The 19793-nt window shown below is 41.8% G+C and overlaps 1 long non-coding RNA gene across 5 annotated transcripts in view; it reads left to right on the top strand.

The window, feature by feature from the left end:
• LOC116621816 overlaps positions 1-19793 on the top strand; it is a 36822-nt gene that overhangs the window by 2545 nt on the left and 14484 nt on the right. For 2 of the 5 annotated variants that reach the window (XR_004297476.1, XR_004297479.1), the window contains exons 1-2: positions 461-13815; positions 15252-15344. This is a non-coding gene — a long non-coding RNA (uncharacterized LOC116621816). Of the gene's footprint in view, positions 1-456; positions 13816-15251; positions 15345-19793 lie in introns of those variants that run through there. The other 3 variants (XR_004297477.1, XR_004297475.1, XR_004297478.1) reach the window with 3 other exon arrangements.

Genomic DNA, 19793 nt, shown 5'->3' on the forward strand with positions numbered 1-19793 from the left:
AGGCCTTGCTTTGTTGCCATCCTGAATGCTGCACTAATTAATAACTTACCTATCAGGAAACTTGACTTGCTGTGGACTTGTTCCTCTAGTCAAACATTATTGAAAGTTAATGCCCACAGTTTCAATTTTCTGTGGTTCCTTGTCTCCACAGCCCCCAGATCCTCCCCAGCCCTCCTCCCAGCAGCCGCCCCCCCTGCCGCCGACTATCTGGCACCAGCCCTTCCCCTGCCCTGTGTCCAGCCCTGCCCCAGCCCCAGCCCCAGCCCCAGCCCCAGCCGCCCAGTCCCAGTCCCAGCCCCAGCCCCAGCCCCAGCCCCAGCATCAGCCCCGGCCCCAGCCCCAGGTCCATCCCCAGTCCCAATCCCAGTCCCAATCCCAGCCCCAGTCCCAGCCCCAGTCCCAGTCCCAGTCCCAGGCCCAGGCCCATCCCCAGCCCCAGGCCCAGCCCCAGCCCCAGCCCCAGCCCCAGCCATCACCCCTAAAGTCATTCCCAATTTGCATTGATTTGGTGCTAAAAATAAGTTGTCCATTGCTGGTCCATAAGACTGGAATACCCTATCTGCCTCTCTAGCATTGCTAATTTTCTGAGTTGACTACTTGAGTCATTTTCAATTAATGTACACAATCCCATTTGTCCACTGTCCCATGTTAGAACAAACAGTCCATGTACCTTTGTGTTAATGTTAGAAAATGTTATTTGAGAGCTTCATATCAGACACCTATTGTTCATAATTTTGGTTATTCATCATCTCTCCCCTGCCCTTCAGGAAGGAGAAACCATTCCTCTGTCATTGCTGCAGTAGTCACAGTCCCAGTTTTCTGGGCAGTGTTCATAAATTGTGCTGATCCACCTGAACTCTACACTGAGTGAAATTTTAATTGTCCGTAATCCTGCCCATTGGATTAGATCCCAGTCCAATACCCTTGTGCTGAATTCAGGAGTGGGTGCAGAAAACATGAGTCTTTAAACGGTTAACATGCTCAGTCCCAATTGTATCAGCCTTGTTCATTAAACAAAGGCACCCTACCATTTTTGTCCTGCTTCTGGGATTAAAGTACCAAATTGTAATTGTACATCGTCTTGCCCAGTAATCAATGACCCTCCATCCCCTTTGCATTGCTACTAGGAAGTGCTGACTACCTGGGATCATATTCCTTGAATGAGTAATGAGTATAATCCCAATTGTCCACACCCCTGTTCATTACACAAATCCTTTGTAACTTCTTTGCATTATAGCAGAGGTGCTCATCCTCAGAGTCCTTTAACTTTGGGATATTAATGAGTACAATTATTATTGTTCATGGTCCTGTCTAAAAGACAAGACCCACCCATGCTCTTTTCGTTACTTCTAGGTAGTGCAGACTGCTTACTACCTTGCATTAATATATAAAATCCTCATTGCCCATGGCCCCACCAGTTAGTTTGGGATATAACCTTATCTTTATGCCATTGCTTATGAGGAGTTCTGATTACCTGAGGTCAATTCTTTTAAACAGTTGGTGTGCATAATTGCATATATCCATGGTGCTGTGCAATGAAAAATGAAATCCTAACCTCTTTGGGATATTGCTAGGGAGTGCAGATTATTCAAGAACTCAGTTCTTGGACAGTTAATTTGCACAGTTGCAGTTGTGCAGAGTCCTGTCCATTTGAAAGGGCCACTGTATCCCATTTGCATGCTATAATGTGGGCTGATCACTCAAGGATCCTCTTGAATTGATAATTTTCATAATTGCATTGGCACGTATTCTGTGAACTAGGCACACGCACTCCCTTTGTATTCTAGCAGGGGACCTTTACTAAAGAACTATACACTTAGGATACTTTGTGTGTACAATATTAATTGATTAGACTGAGTCTTTTGTATTAGGAACTCTGCACCATCTTTACATCTAAAAGGTGCTAATTACCTAAGGCTCTTCTCCTAAAATTGTTCATGTGCAAAATGGCGATCTCCGATGTCTCCTGTGGTTAACCTAGAATCCCATTTCCACCTAACTCCCTTTGCATTACTGCAGAGGCTGCTTGGGCCCTTTAAGGGGCTTAAGGCAGTTACAGTCCCTTCTGTTAGTCTATGTTCTCATCCCCTCCTATTTCCTTTGCATTACTGCACTGAATACTTGGAAATGTTAATGTTCATAATTGCAGCTATAATTCCTTCTGTTAGTCTAGGATCCTGTCCCTTTCTACTCATTTTGCATTAGCGTAAAGTGTACAATGGGACTGTTAACGTGCTTAAATGCAGCTCTGTCCCTTATGTTAGTGTAGGATTTCATCCTCTTCAACTCCCTGTGCGTTACAGCGGAGGGTAGTTGGGATCTTTAAGGTCCTCAAAGGCAGCTATGGTGCCTTCTTTTAGTCTAGGATCCCATCCCCTCCTACTTCCTTTGCATTTCTGCAGAGGATACTTGGGACTGTAATGTGGGTAATTGCTGCCAGAGTTCTTTCAGTTTGTCTAGGATCCCAGTCCCCTCCCTCTTACTGAGTTTGCATTACACAGAGTACAAGGGACTGCTAATGTGCTTAAATGGCAGCTATGGCCTCTGTTAACCTAGGATCCCTTTTTCCCCATTTAAATGCAGAGGGTACTTGGGACTGTTGATGTGCATAATTGCAGTTATGGTCCCTTCGGCTGGATCCTATCCCCACCTACTCCCTTTGCATTATTATGAAGGGTACAATGGGACTATTAATGAGCTTTATTGTAGCTATAGTTCCTTCAGTTAACCTAGTTTCCCATGCACTCCCACTTCCTTTGTATTACAACAGAGGGTACTTGAGACCTTTAAGGTGCTTAAATGCAGCTATGGCCCTTTCTGTTTATGTTCCCATCCCCTCTTACTTTGCATTACTGCAAAGGATACTTGGGACTATTAATGTGCCTACTTGCCACTGTAGTCCCTTCTGTTTGTCTGGGATCCCATCCCCTCCTACAGGGTTTGCATTACCACAGAAGTTACAAGGGACTATTAATGTGCTTAAAGGCAGCTATGGTTTCTTCTCTTAACCTGGGATCCAGTCCTTGTCTAACTTCCTTTGCATTATTGCAAAGGGTACTTGGGACTGTTAATGTCCTCTAAGGCAGCTATGGTTCCTTACGTCACTGTAAGATTCCATTCTCTCTAACTCCGTATGCATTACTGCATGGGGTACTTGGGCCCTTTAAGGTGCTTAAATGCAGCTATGGCCCTTTCTGTTAGTTTATGTTCCTATCCCCTCCTATTTCCTTTGCATTACTGCAGAGGCTACTTGGGACTGTAAATGTGCTTAATTGCAGTTACAATCCCTTCTGTTAGTCTAGGATTCCATCCCCTTCTATTCACTTTGCATTAGCACAACAATGTGCATGGGACTGTTAATGTGCTAAATGCAGTTCTGTCCCTTATTAGTGTAGGATTCCCTCCTCTCCAACTCCCTGTGCATTATAGCAGAGGCTACTTGGCACCTTTAAGGTGCTTGAATGTAGCTGGGCTGCCTTCTGTCAAGTCTAGGATCCCATTCCCCTTCTACTCCCTTTACATTACATGGCAGGGCATTTGGGACTGTTCTTGTGCGTAACTGCAGTTACAGTCCCTTCTGTTCGTCTAGTTTCCCATGCCCTCCCACTTCCTTTGCATTACAGCAGAGGGTACTTGAGACCTTTAAGGTGTTTAATTGCAGCCACGGTCCCTTCTGTTAGTCTAGGATCTCACATCCTTTAACTCCCTTTGTATTCCCTGGGATTGTCTTTGGGACTGTTAAAGTGCTTAGTTGCAGCTATGGTCCCTTTCCTTAGTCTAGGGTCCCATCCCTTCCTACTCACTTTGTATTACCTGGAAGTGGATTTGGGACTATTAATGTGCTTGTTTGCAGCTGTGGTCCCGTTTGTTAGTCTGGGGTCCCGTGTGTTCCAACTCCTTCTGCACACAGCAAGGACTACTTGGGACTACTAATATGTTTAATTTTAGCTGTGGTCCCTTCCAGTAGTCTAGATCCCCTCCATCTTCTATTAGCTTTGCATTAGCACACAGTGTACACGGGACTGTTAATGTGCTTAAATGCAGCTCTGTCTCTTATGTTAATGTAGGATTCCCTCCTCTCCAACTCCCTGTGCATTATAGCAGAGGCTACTTGGCACCTTTAAGGTGCTTGAATGTAGCTGTGCTGCCTTCTGTCAAGTCTAGGATCCCATTCCCCTTCTACTCCCTTTACATTACATGGCAGGGCATTTGGGACTGTTCTTGTGCGTAACTGCAGTTACAGTCCCTTCTTTTAGTCTAGGATCCTATGCCCTCCCACTTCCTTTGCATTAGAGCAGATGGTGTTTGGGACTGTTAATGAACTTAATTACAGCTATAGTCCCTTCTGTTAATCTAGTTTCCCATGCACTCCTACTTCCTTTCATTTCAGCAGAGGGTACTTGAGACCTTTAAGGTGCTTAAGTGCAGGTATGGCTCATTCTGTTTCTGTTCCCATCTCCTACTTCCTTCGCATTACTGCAGAGGCTACTTGGGACTGTTAATGTGCCTAATTGCCGCTATAGTTTCTTCTGTTTGTCTAGATCCTTATCCTCTCCTGCATGGTTTGCATCACCAAAGAGAGTACAAGGGACTGTTAAGGTGCTTAAATGCAGCTACTGTCTTTTCTGTTAACTTAGGTTCCCATCCCCACCTAATTCTCTTTGCATTATTGCAGAGGGTACTTGAGACTGCTAATGAACTTACCATAGCAGTGGTCCCTTCTATTAGAGTAGGAACCCGTTCCCACATACTCCCTTTACATTGTCATGGAGGGTACATGGGACTGTTAATGTGCTTAAATGCATCCACAGACCCTTAAGTTAGTGTAGGATTCCATCCTGGCCAACTCCTTGTGTATTACAGCAGAGGGTAGTTTTGACCTTCAAGGTGCTTAAATGCAGCTGTGGCCCCTTCTGTTAGTTTATGTTCCTATCCTCTCCTACTTTGCATTACTGCAGAGGATACTTGGGACTGTTAGCATGCCCAATTGCTGCTACAATCCCTTCTGTTAGTCTAAGATCGCATCCCATTCCACACCGTTTGCATTACCACAGAGGGTACAAGGGATTGTTAATGTGTTTAAACGCAGCTAAGATCTCTTCTGTTAACCTAGGACCTGGTCCCCACCTAACTCTGTCTGCATTATTGCAGAGGGTGCTTGGGACTGTTAATGTGCTGTACTGCAGCTATGGTCCCTTCTTTTAGACCAGGATCCCATCTCTACCTACTCCCTTTGCATTATCATGGAGCATACGTGGGACTGTTAATGTGCTTAAATGAAGCCATGGTCCCTTATGTTAGTGTAGGATTCCATCCTCTTCAACTCCCTATGCGTTACAGCGGAGGGTAGTTGGGATCTTTAAGGTCCTCAGAGGCAGCTATGGTGCCTTCTGTTAGTCTAGGATCCCATCCCCTCCTACTTCCTTGCATTTCTGCAGAGGATACTTGGGACTGTTAATGTGCCTAATTGCCACTAAAGTCCCTTCTGTTGTCTATGATCCCATCCCCTCCCAAATCGTTTGCATTGCTACAGAAGGTACAAGGGACAATTAAGTGTTTGAATGCAGCTACTGTCTCTTCTGTTAATCTAGGATCCTATCCTCTTACTGGGTTTCCGTTACCACAGTAAGTACAAGGGACTGTTAATGTATCGAATTGCCACTACAGTCCCTTCTGTTTGTCTAGGATCCTGTCCCCTCCTACAGGGTTTGCAATACCACAAAAAGTACAAGGGACTGTTAATGTGCTTAAAGGCAGCTAAAGTCTCTTCTGTTAACCTAGGATTCCATCCCCACCTAATTGCATTTGCATAATTGCAGAGGGTACTTGGGACTGTTAATGTGCTTAAGTGCAGCTATGATCCCTTATGTTAATGTAGGATTCCATTCTCTCTAACTCCCTGTGCATTACAGCAGAGGGTAGTTGAGACCTTTAAGGTTCTTAAACACAGCTGTGGTGCCTTCTGATAGTCTAGGATCCCATCCCCACCTAACTCCCTTTGCATTACTGCAGAGGATACTTGGGACTGTTAATGTGCCTACTTGCCACTATAGTCCTTTCTGTTTGTCTAGGATCCCATCTCCTGCTACAGCATTTGCATTACCACCGATGGTGCGAGGAACTGTTAATGTGCTTAAATGTACTTATGGTCCCTTCTGTTAGACGAGGATTCCGTCGCCACCTATTCCCTTTGCATCATGGAGGGTACATGGGACTGTTAATGTTGCTTAAATGCAGCTACAGCCCATATGTTAGTGTAGGGATTCCATCCTCTCTAACTCCCTATGCATTAACAGCAGAGGGTAGTTGTGATCTTCACGGTCCTCAAAGGCAGCTATGGTGCCTTCTGTTAGTCTAGGATCCCATCCCCACCTCACTTCCTTTGCATTACATAGAGGGTACTTGAGACCTTTAAGGTGCTTAAATGCAGCTGTGTCCCCTTCTGTTTATGTTTCCATCCTCTCCTATTTTGCATTACTGCAGAGGGTACTTGGGACTGTTGATGTGCCTAATTGCTGCTATAGTCCCTTCTGTTTGTCTGGGATCCCATCCCCTCCTACAGGGTTTGCATTACCACTGAGGGTGTGAGGGACTGTTAATGTGCTCTAATGCAGCTGTGGTCCCTTCTTACAGACCAGAATCCCATCCCTACCTACTCCCTTTGCATTATCATGGAGCGTACATGGGACTGTTAATGTGCTTAAACGAAGCCATGTCCCTTATGTTAGCGTAGGATTCCATCCTCTTCAACTCCCTATGCGTTACAGCAGAGGGTAGTTGGGATCTTTAAGGTCCTCAGAGGCAGCTATGGTGCCTTCTGTTAGTCTAGGATCCCATCCCCTCCTATTTCCTTTGCCTTTATGCAGAGGATACTTGGGACAGTAAATGTGCTTAACTGCCACCAGAGTCCCTTTAGTTTGTCTAGGATCCCATCCCCTCCTACTCAGTTTGCATTACAGAGTTTACATGAGACTGTTATTGTGCTTAAATCCTATCCCCACCTAACTCCTTTTGCATTATACATAATGTATATGAAGTCTCATATGCTTAAATGAAGCCTTGTGTCCCTCATGTTAATGTAGGATTCCCTCCTCTCCAACTCCCTGTGCATTATAGCAGAGGGTACTTGGCACCTTTAAGGTGCTTGAATGTAGCTGTGCTGCCTTCTGTCAAGTCTAGGATCCCATTCCCCTTCTACTCCCTTTACATTACATGGCAGGGCATTTGGGACTGTTCTTGTGCGTAACTGCAGTTACAGTCCCTTCTGTTCGTCTAGTTTCCCATGCCCTCCCGCTTCCTTTGCATTACAGCAGAGGGTACTTGAGACCTTTAAGGTGTTTAATTGCAGCCACGGTCCCTTCTGTTAGTCTAGGATCTCACATCCTTTAACTCCCTTTGTATTCCCTGGGATTGTCTTTGGGACTGTTAAAGTGCTTAGTTGCAGCTATGGTCCCTTTCCTTAGTCTAGGGTCCCATCCCTTCCTACTCACTTTGTATTACCTGGAAGTGGATTTGGGACTATTAATGTGCTTGTTTGCAGCTGTGGTCCCGTTTGTTAGTCTGGGGTCCCGTGTGTTCCAACTCCTTCTGCACACAGCAAGGACTACTTGGGACTACTAATATGTTTAATTTTAGCTGTGGTCCCTTCCAGTAGTCTAGGATCCCATCTCCTCTTACACCTTTGTATTACCTGGTAGTATTTGGGACTAAAAAGTTCTTGATCGCACCTGTGGTCCCTTCTGTTGTTACAGGATCCCAGTGTTCGCCAACTCCCTTTGTATTACAGCAGAGGGCATTGGATTGTTAATAGGCTTAACTGTAGCTGTGGTCCCTTCTGTTAGTCTAGTATCCCAAGCCTTCCAACCGCCTTTGTGTTACCTGGGAGTGTATTTGGAACTGTTAAATTGCTTAATTGCAGCTGTTGTCTCTGCTATTAGTATAGTTTCCCATGTCCTCCTATTCAATTTACATTACAACAGAGGGTCCTTGGGATTGTTAATTGCTGCTGTTGTAGCTTCTGTAATTCCTGGGATCCCATCTCCTCCTACTCTGTTCACACTACCTGGGAGGATTTTTGGGACTGTTAGAAGGCGCCACACAACTAAATCGAGCATTTTTTGTTAGTATCGTTCCCATGCCCTCCTATTCTCTTTGCATTACAACAGATGGTACTTGGGACTGTTAAAGTACTTAATTGCAGGTGTGGTCCCGTCCGTTAGTCTAGGATCTCATTCCCTTCTCCCTTTACATTACTGGGAGCAGATACGGGAATGTTAACAAGCTTAATTACAGTTGTTGTCCCTTCTATTAGTCTAGTTTCCAGTCCCTTCCAACTCCCTTTGCATTACTTAGGAACAGATTTGAGACTGTAATGTGCTTATTTGCAGCTGTGGTTCCTTCTGTTAGTCTAGCATCCCATGCCCTCTTAACTTTCTGTCCATTACAGCAGAGGATATTTGGGACTTTTAATGGGCTCAATTGCAGTCCTGATCCCTTTTGTTAACCTAGGATCCTATGTCCTCCAACTCACTTTGCATTACCTGAGGATATATTTGGGACTGTTTAAATGCTCAGTTGGAGCTGTGGTCCCTTTTGTGTGTCTAGTTTCCCATGCCCTCCTACTCTTTTGCATTATAGCAGTGGGTACTTGGGGCTGTTAAAGTACTTAACACTTAAAGTGTAGTCACTTTTGTTGGTTTAGGATCCCATCCGCTTCTACTCCCTTTACATTACCTGGGAGGACTTTGGGGACCGTTAAAGTGCTCATTTGCACCTGTGGTGCCCTCTGTTTGTCTAGGATCCGATGCCCTCTAACTCCCTTTGCTGTATTACAGCAGGTGGTACTTGGGACTGTTAATTGCTTAAATACAGGTGTGGTCCATTTTGCTAGTCATGACCACCTCCTCCCTTTATATTACCTGGGAGCAGATTTCGTACTGAAAGGTGCTTAATTGCAGCCGTGTTCCCTTCTGTTAGTTTAGGATTCTACACCTCCAACTCTGCATCACAGCAGAGAATACTTGGGCCTGTCAAATGCTCACAGCTGTGGTACCTTCTGTCTTGTAGGATCCCATGCCCACCAACTCCCTTTACATTATCTGGGAGTATATTTGGGGAGGATAAAGTGCTTAATTTTAGCAGTGGTTCCCTTTGTTAGTATATTTTCCCATGCCCTCCTACTGTCTTTGCATTATAGCAGAGGGTACTTGGGACTGTGAATGTGCTTAAATGCAGTTGTGGTCCCTCTTGTTAGTCTAGGGTCCCATGCCCTCTCACTCCTTTTACATTACCTCAGAAGGTACTTGGGACTATTAAGGTGTATCCCATTCACTCACACCCTGTTAACGTTACAGTAGGGGTTTGCTGAAAACCAAGGCCCCCCTTTTTTTGCACTGTTAATGTGCATAATTGTATTTGTTCCTTTTTCTCTGCAGTAGATAAGATTTCACTAATTTCCCATGTATTCAGTAGTGGATGCACTTTATTTAAGACCTTTGTACTAGGATAAAGTGAACCATGGTAATTGACCACACTGTGTCTTTCATTTAAGTCCTCTGTACTCTCTTGGAATTAATTACCTCAGTTACTTTTTTCCAGGACTATTTGTGTGCAAAATTCCAATGATTATGGTCCTTCTCTTTAAACTAATTTCCCACCTTTTTTATATTACATCAGGGGATGCTAGTATCTCAAAGTTCTTTTCTTGGGACTCTTAATGTGCATGTGCCCTCTTGATAAGCTAATATCCTTACTTCTTAGTATTATATGGGGGTACTGACCTACAGCCTTTCTGTTGGACAGTTAATGTGCCAAATTGCACTGGGATCCCATCCCCATAACACCTTCTCTGTGTCAGGGGTGCTGACCAACTATGACTGCTTCTCCTGTGCAGTTTAAATGTGCATAATTAGAGCAATCCATGCTCCCTTATGTTAGAGTAAGATCTCATTTCCTTGCCCAATTTACATTATTCCAGGGGCTTCTGACTAGCCAAGATTCACTCCCTTGGACTGTTTGTGCATACTTAACATTTGCTCTTATACCTGTGCACCAGGTAAGCATCCTCCCCATACTATTTATATTCCAGCAGGAGGTGCCTACTACTCAAGATTTTACACACTAATGCAGTTTAATGTGCACAACCTTGTTGTTTTGTACACACTCAGTTGTCCACAACTGTGCCTAAGTTCAGGACTTTGCACTTACTGAAACAGAGGTGACTGACCACATTAAAGCCTTTCTCTTGGGACTGTGGATGTGTGTAGTTTCAGTTGTCCACTGTCCTTTGAGTTAACTTGGGTCCCTGACTCTTTTCAGAACCTCTAAGCTTTACTGCATGGGATACTGTCAATTTAAGGCCTCTTTCTCAAACTGTTAATGTGCATAATGACAATTAAATTAGGATTCTTACCCTTCACACTGCCTTTGAAGTACTGCAGGAAATTCTGACCCATAAGGTCCCATTTCTTGGCCTGTTAAGATGCATGATTGTATTTGTCTGGGTTCCTGTGTACTAGAGAAGAACACCTCTCCCCACTCCCTCTATCTATTATCTATTATGCAGGGAGTGCCCCCTCTACAAGGCTGTTACACTTGAGCAGTCAAGGAACACAATTGTAATTGACCACAACCATGCACCATGGATATTAATGTGCATAATTGCACATGGCTCATCCCATTTGAATAAGGTACTACCCTCTCAGACCCCTTTTGTAGTATAGCAGGGGTACTGATCACTAAGGCCTTTATTCATGGCTTGTGGTTATGCGTAATTCCATTTGTACATGTTTCTGTACACTGAATTAAGGACACCCCTCTCCCCACTCCCTTTACCTTTTAGCAGGGAGTGCCCATTACTTTAAGATCCTTATATTTGTACAAGGTACATGGTTTTAATTAACCATACCATATCCCTTAGGCATTAATGTACATAATTGCAGCTTAGTTCATCCTACCCTGTTGTATGTCATTGCAGTATACCAAGGTTGCTGACCCCTAACTTGTCCTGTTAATGTGCATAACTGCATTTGTCCGGGTTCTTAGGCACTAGATGAGGAGACACCACCCACCCCTACTTCTAAGCCTTCCAGTAGGTGGTGCCCACTGCTAATACATTTGCATTTGGATAGTTAATGCGCAGAATTGTAGTTTTCCACAACCCTGTCACTTCCAAAACTATCATACCTCCTTTGCACTGCTGCAGGGGATACTCTTTTCTCCCAAAGGTCCTTGTAGCAAACCGCTAACATTCATAATTGAAATTGTTCTGTTGTCTTCAGTAGACTAAGGTCCTATACCCTCACCTTCCCTTTGCAATACAGCAGAGTGTGCTGATGAACTAAGGCCCTCTTTTGGACTGTTAGTACGTGCAATTGCATTTTTTCCTGTTTTATGTACTCAATAAGGACCTACCTACTTCCTTAGCATGTTTAGCAGGTAGTGTCCACTATTTAAAACTCTTTCACTTGGAAAGTTCATGTGTATAAATGCAGTTTGCTAAGTATGCCTTATACTAGAACCCCTGTACCCTCTTTGCTTTGGAGTAAGGAGATGCTATTTACCTAATGCCCTTTCTTTTGGACTTTAATGTGTATAATTGCAATTGTCCATCTTTTCTGTTGGACTAGGATTGCATCCCCTCAAACTCCCTTTGCATCAGGGGCATGTTAACCATAAATGAGCTCTTCCTGAGAGTATTAATATACATACTTGTATTTGTTTGTGGATTTGTGCAGTGTGAAAGGATGCTTTATGCCCCTACCATTGCCTTTGGATTGCTGCTGAGGACTGCTATCATGACCTCAGCTCTTGGACAATTAATATGCCCCACTAGCAATGATGGGACCTATGTACTCCCTTTGTATACATCAGGGGTACTGACTAAGGTCCCTTTCTTGGACAGTCAATGGGCAATTATCTATGTTCCCTTCTGTTAGATTTAGGATAACATTCCCTTAAACCCCCTTTGCATTACTATAGTAATTACTATTACTATATTACTATACTACTATACTTTGTGCTGACCACACAAAACTTCTCCTGGGACTGTTAATGGGCACAATGGCAATTAGCAATGAGTTTTTCCTCCCTGGCCTTGTTAGGCAAACATTCCCAGCCCCAATTTTGCATGACATAATTTAAGTATAAACATTGCAGTATGCTGTGAACTTGTCTATCAAATAGCAACCCATACTCCCTCTCCTTTTGTATTGCTCCTATCTATAAAATTCCAAGTAGTCATGGTCTTCCCCTTATCCTCCCTCTTCCCAACCCGTGCTCACCCTTGGACCCTTCCTGTGGACCTTTGTCACAGTTTCAGGTGTTCATCTATTCAGCCATTAAATAAGATTGTCCCTCCCCCTCCCTTTGCATTATTGCTGGGGAATGTTGACTGGGCAAGGCCCTTGCTCTTGGACTTAAAACATTAACAATCCCTGTGTCATTGCCTTACCCACTTTATATTGCTGTAATGCCTCAGTTGTACTTTCCTTAGTCCCACCCATCAGACATGGACCCCTCCACTTCTTTGCATTGCATTGCTGACTACCCAAAGTCCCTTCTGTGTTATTGACACAGTACTGATTGTCCCATTTTTCAGCTCATCAGCCCACGATTTTCCTACCACTTTGATGTCAAGTGTGCAGTATTGACTACCAAAAGCAGACCTGAATTAAGCGGATGGGCCTTCACTCCTTTTTCTGCATTTGTTAATGATCCAATTCCAGTTGTCACATTCTGGGACAGGAACCGTCCCTACCCACCTTTGTTACTGCTTTACTGAACAAAATGCTCAAGGCAAGTCAGGCCTCGAAAGCCGGATTGCCGCCTTTTATTATGGATTTTCAATATAAGTATCAGTTGAAAATTGTCTCCCCAGGAAGAAAGGTTAGCACCATCTGTGCATTCTTCCTTCCAGAGCAGATTGCCTGGCCAGGAATCTCTCTTCCCCTCTTGTATATTGCTAGTGTACAGTGCCGGTTGCCAGGATACAATAAAAAAATGCTGTTTGCAAGATGGCATTGTAAACCTGGTCATTTAATTTTTGAAGTCCAAAAACCCATTTATACTATGTACCTGATGACCAGTGTCTCTCATTTTACTATGGGTGGTGGGTCTGTGGATAGACCACTGTGAATCTTGCTGTTTTAGTATTCCCAAGAGTTCTAGAGCAGAGCTCTTCAGACACATATCTTTGGGCTCTACCACCATTTTAAAACCATTCTTTATTCGGGCTTTACCACCGTTCACTTTTAGAAAAACTACCTAAACTTTCTCATCCTTAAATTTCTTCATCTGGATCATCAACCACACTTATTTCAAGAAGATTGCTGTAAAAGAATGAACTGAGAGAACATATGCTGAGGCACTTTGGAAAACCATAGTTCACTTTACCTGATTAATCTATTACATAAATAAAATGCACCCTGTTTAATTCTGCTAATTTAAAGTAGCCTGAAGCACTACACTGAAGTGAGGACTTAGAAATGATGGGACCAATTTCCCTGTTTTATATTAAAGGAAAAATAAGCCAAGATCTAGTCATTCTTCTGGACATAAATTTTCAACAGTGAGATAGCTTCCTGGTAAAATGAATAATATCCTAGCCTCTAGTGTGCAGGGTGTGGCAGAGAAGTATCTAATATGGAACTGCTGAAGCAAATAACTAGTCATCACAACAGCAGTTCTTTGTAATCACTGAAAAAGGATACTATTCCTCTAACAAGGATGTCAAAAGATCGGCCCAGCTCAGGGTGCAGTATGCACTACTAGCTCCTTGGACCGCTGTAAGAAGAGTCTCTGGCTCTTTAGAATACTGTAAGTACTACTTTGTAGTTATTAAGTAATCTTTTCCCTGTTCTATTTTCATTCTCTTAAATGCTACCTGTAGAAAAGTCAGAGGGTCCTGTAAGTCTCCTTCCCTGTTCCTACCTCATCTGCAATTATATATATCACCATATGAGTTAACCAACAGAAATACCGTATACCCCACCCTATGCTGGGTTACATCAAAGTGAGGGGTAGAAATGATGTGGTCCTCTATAACCTCATTCCTGTGATGTATTGCCGAGGAGCTAATATAAGCACACTTGAAATACCTTTAGGAAATGATAATCAAGTGCTACATTGTGTGAATTATAAGTTACAGAATTTTAAAAAGGGAGCCCACTAGGGTTTGAAGTTAGTTGGATAAACTTAAAGAGGGAAGTGGGTTTACTTTTTTGCTTTGGTCCAGGATATGATTTAATATTGCAGCCATATGTGTAGTCCAGTTGGTTTATTTTAATGTAATTTGGTTTTTACCTCTTTTGGAAGTATGAAAAGTGATTAAAGAGATAAGGCCTAGCTACTGTGTATGGCTATATGCCAAGGCTGGGAAATTGTTCATTGTTAAATCTCATTATAAGCTTGAGCTTTTCAAGGTTCAGGGATTGGGGGTATAAATATGATATATTGGCTTTTTGTGCCTTTTTATTCTATCTCTGCCACAAAACATGAGAGTAGCGATGCCTTTTTAGTTGGAGATATTTGTGGAACCTGTTTGGCAAGAAGGCAATGGAGAAGTGTAAGTTTTATAAGAAAACTATGACATTGCCCACTTTATGAAGTCAATTATACCCTTTCCCCTTCATCTTTTTCTACAGGTACATTGGTAAGCTAAAAAGCTTAGTCTCCCTGATGTAAAACAAACACAGAGGTCCAGCTGAAAAAAATATTAACATCATATTTGAGACTTTCTGGTGCACATCCATGCATCCTGGCAGGAGCAAGAAGAACCATTTTGAGTGGCATTGCTTACTGCCCATTTTAATTCATATCCATATTTCCTCATGGCTTGTTTCCCATGAGTGCCTGAAGACATCCTCCAGTCTGACTGATTGGGGGTAGTGTAGTATACAAATGGTCCTGAGCCTTCTTGGAAATGTGGTCTATGCCATTGTTTCTCAAACTGAAGTAATTTGTCAGGATAAAATGCCTTTTAAAGGAACAAAATGTTTTGAGGAACACTGACTTAAAGTTATTTGAAATGTAAATGTTTTCCAGTTTTAAGATACCTTTATTAAAGATATACAATGTTTTATATAATTTATATAGGATTTAGGAATCCATGAAGATATATCCACAAACCCCCAGGGTTCTTATCACCCCAATTTGAGAAACACTGGTCTATGCTTATGAGATCTTCTATTGTTACTAATCAAATTATTCTATATTAATATACAAGTATAACTTTATTGGAATTTGTTTTAAAGGGATGAATTCTGAGCTGGTTTTGTACCTCCAGTCAAGAGGAAGGATGGATCAACTTTAAGTGGATTGAAGCCTGCACTAGACAGCATTCAAAGGTGAATCTTGGAGTTGTATTTCAATTCATTGCTTGAAATAAAGTCTTTAGCATTTGTAAAATGGGATTCTCTGCGAATGTGGGCATCTTCAAAATTGAGATAATCCTTGTGTTAATTCCACAAACTTTATTGGGTCACACTGGAATAAATAAAACCAAAGACATGATTCTTGATAAGGAGGATCCCAAAATGAACAAATCATTATGGTATTGGGCAATTTGATGTGTACCATAAAAAATGTTGGGAAGTTCTGTGGGGCACAGGGGAAGAAGAGTGGAAGAAACATACTTAATGAACAAAGTGGCAAGGGGAAAATGAAAAGTGTGACTAGGCAGCACCCTGGTCAGTTTACTCAGGGGATATATAAGCTGAGGGTCTACAGACCCTACACCAGTATTTCTTGCTTTTTGCAAATGCATTTTAATGAAGCACATAACTTCTTAAACAGAGTGAATCACTTTTTTGAAAAGATTTATTTATTCCAGAGAGAGAGAGAGAGAGAGAGAGAGAGAGAGAGAGAGAATGTGAGGGTGGGGAGGGGCAGAGGGAGAAGGAGAAACTCAGACAGACTCCGCTCTGAGCATAGAGCTTGATGTGGGGCTCAATCCCACCACCATGAGATCACCACCTGAACCGAAACTGAGTTGGACGCTTAACTGACTGTGTCACCCAGGTTCCCCTGGAATGAGTCACTATTTTTTTCATGGGTTTGGGGGCAGAAGGAATGAGATGCTGGCAAAATTATGAAAAAGTTCTGAACTGGGAATAAGAACACCTAACCTTTGGTTCTGCCTCTAACCTTGGATCAAATCACCATCCATCTCAACTTCAGTGTCTAGGGATGGCTGATGAATTAAGACAGAGACTTGAATTGAGTATCTCAATCCTTGAAAATGACATTTTGTCATTTGGAAAATTGAAGGCACTTAAGTTTCTTTCTTTCTTTCTTTTTTTTTTTGCATTTCCCTACGTGGTTATTGTGTTTTCCTTTCTGACTTTCTTCCTTAGAGAACGTTAATATACAGGATTGGAAGAAGTTTTCTGACCCTGGTTTTGTCCATCTTTTCCCATATCCCCCTTTACTTTTTCTACCTATCTTTCTGTAACTTATCTACACATTTCTCTAACAACCTCCCTAAATTGTAGAAAATCGTAAGACCTAGGGCTGCTATGATAAAGCATTCATAGTTTTTCAGGATATCTGGGCCCTGGTTAGCAAATGTATACCTGCATGGGAGTTTTTGACTTAAGAATTTTTTTTTTTTTTAAAGATTTTATTTATTTATTTGAGAGAGACACAGCGAGAGAGGGAACACAAGCAGGGGAATGGGAGAGGGAGAAGCCGGCTTCCCACGGAGCAGGGAGCCCGATGCGGGGCTCGATCCCAGGACCCTGGGATCATGACCCGAGGCGAAGGCAGACGCTTAACGACTGAGCCACCCAGGCGCCCCCTTTGACTTAAGAATTTTAAAAGTTGATCTGTGGTGGCTGCTAAAATGTATACCTGCATGGGAGTTTTTGACTTAAGTAAAGAATTTTAAAAGTTGATCTGTGGTGGTTGCTAAGATATTCTTATTTGTGAAAGCATCCTGGGAGAATTTTTTACCAGCTTAAAGAAAGAAGAAAACTGATAGCTGAACTGAGCTAACTGTTCCCCCAAACTTTATAAATTTGGATGGTGAAGACTACTGATGTGTATGATTAAACAGAGCTAATGCCTTCTTCTGCTTCGAGTCTTACAGATTGGATTGGATGAAAACTCAATTTTCTCACTATAGTTTTGGCTATAGACAAATAGCACTTAACACTGGTGTCCCTCAAAGTCCAACTCAAGTTGGATGTCAAGTATTTGAGACTTAGCTGATCCACTGAATTTAACAAGTTAAACTTCAGTGGCTGTGCACAGTTACATATCATTGTATTGATGGCATTGAGTTGGCTATTTTTATTGGTGATTTAGGCTTTACTTGATTTTCCTTGACCTCTCCAAATTAGAGCACTGAGACATTGAATGTTAGGCTCCTTGTGCACCCTATACAAATGAGTTTGATAAAGAACTCTTTCCTTTACTATTTTGATGACTATGTTGGAAATGAGCTTTTGATTTCTTCATGTTAGGGTGAGAGATTGAAGCAAAATTTAAATTTTACTCATGCTAGATTTCTTAGATGATGGGTAGACTTAAAGAATTATTTTGTTTGACCAACTGGAATGCTATTCTTCTAGTTTCCCTAGAAATATTAGGAGCTATACAATAGACCCAGTACCTTCTTATTGCATAAAATATGTAATTGAATGCTTGTAACAGTTTCAAAATAGGGATATGGCTGGGAGATCAGTGTACATTACGGGGTTTCATTATAAGATGTCTAAATTGCCTTATCCATAGCTCTGAAAAATTTTGGCATACTGTATTTTTACATTACTGGATCTAATTATAAAATATCTAGGTTACTTTAATCAATAGCTTTGAAAACTTTGGCATACTGTATTTTATGTTTGTTAGTATGCTTGCCGCTGTATAATATAATTGGTATGCAGTTACTCTTATGATCATTAGAGTTTTCTAGCCTTACATGTCTCCCTTGACTGAAAACTGCTATAACTGCTGCCTTCATTTTATATAATGTATTGAGTAGGTCCTTCCATATGGTCTGTGATGAACAAGAACAAGAGTTCAAGTTGCTAATTTTAATAACTTTTTGATATTATGGATTCTTGATATTTGGGCCTCATATGTTTCAACTTAAAAACTGACTACAATTAAATCCCTATAAACAGAAAAGAAAAAGCAAGTCTTTAGGCCAGATTTGCCAACAATGATGTTACGTACTGTAGCAAAATCTGGAAAACAGAATTACCAGTTCTCAGGTTCCATTTTGCTTGCTTTTTTTTTAAATTTTATTTTATTATGTTATGTTAGTCACCATACAGTACATCATTCGTTTTTGATGTAGTGTTCCATGATTCATTGTTTGCGTATAACACCCAGTGCTCCATGCAATACATGCCCTTCTTAATACCCATCACCATGTTAACCCATCCCCTCGCCCCCCTCCCCTCTAAAGCCCTCAGTTTGTTTCTCAGAGTCCATAGTCTCTCATGGTTCATCTCCCCCTCCGATTCCCCCTCCTTTGTTTTTCCCTTCTTTCTCCTCATGTCCTCCATGCTATTCCTTATGTTCCACAAATTAGTGAAACTATATGATAATTGACTTTCTCTACTTGACTTAGTTCACTTAGCATAATCTCCTCCAGTCCCATCCATGTTGATGTAAAAGTTGGGTATTCATCCTTTCTGATGGCTGAGTAATATTCCATTGTATATATGAACCACATCTTCTTTATCCATTTGTCTGTTGAAGGGCATCTTGGCTCTTTCCACAGTTTGGCTATTGTGGACATTGCTAAGCAAGAAAGAACAAATGTTGTAGAGGTTGTGGAGGAAGGGGAACCCTCTTACACTGTTGGTGGGAATGCAAGATGGTATAGCCACTTTGGAAAACAGTGTGGAGGTTCCTCAAAAAATTAAAAATAGAGCTACCCTATGACCCAGCAATTGCAGTACTCAGTATTTACCCCAGAGACACAGATGTAGTGAAGAGAAAGGCCATATGCTTGCTTTTTTTTTGAAAAAAAAATAAAAAAAAACCCCTGAAATTTGTAAGCCTTCAGCATCTAGTTGGCAGATTTAAAAGAAAAAAAAAACTTATTTTAGAGTATTACAGAATGGTTTTGAAGATAGTACAGAGAGAGTTCCTATATACCCCATACCCATTTTACCTTATTATTAACATTTTATAGTACTATGATACATTTGTCACAATTAGTGAACCAATATTGATACATTATTAATAACTAAAGTCCATACTTTATTTACATTTCCTTAGTTTTTCTGTAATGCTCTTTTTATGTTCCAGGATCCCATCCAGGATACTACCTTGCAGCTAGTAGTCATGTCTTCCTTAGGCTCTTAGTTATGACAGTTTCTCAGACTTTCCTTGTTTTTGATGGCCTTAACAATTTTAAGGACTAATGGTCAAGTATTCTGTAGCATGTCCCTCTATTGGGATTTGTCTGATATTCTTCTCATGACTAGACTGGGCTTGAGTTTTTGGGAAGAAGATCATAGCAGTACACTGCCACTCTTCTTTCTCGAGTACGTACTATCAACGTGACATACCACTACTGATGTTGACTGTTATTACTTGGCTAAGGTACTGTTTGCCAAGTTTTTCCACTTAACATTTAAAATTATTTTTTTCCCCTTCCCATACTGTATTTGAAGGGAGGCCAGATGTGCTTAAAAATGGGGAGTTATCCTCCACCTCTTTGATGGTTGAGTGTCTACATAAGTTATTTAGATTTCTTCTGCACAGGAAATGTGTCTGGTCTTCCTAAATTATGTATTTATTTGAGAATTCATTTATATCAATATCGTTTCATGAAT

The sequence above is a fragment of the Phoca vitulina genome, unplaced genomic scaffold (assembly GCF_004348235.1).
Source record: "Phoca vitulina isolate PV1807 unplaced genomic scaffold, GSC_HSeal_1.0 scaffold51, whole genome shotgun sequence".
NCBI lineage: Eukaryota > Metazoa > Chordata > Mammalia > Carnivora > Phocidae > Phoca > Phoca vitulina.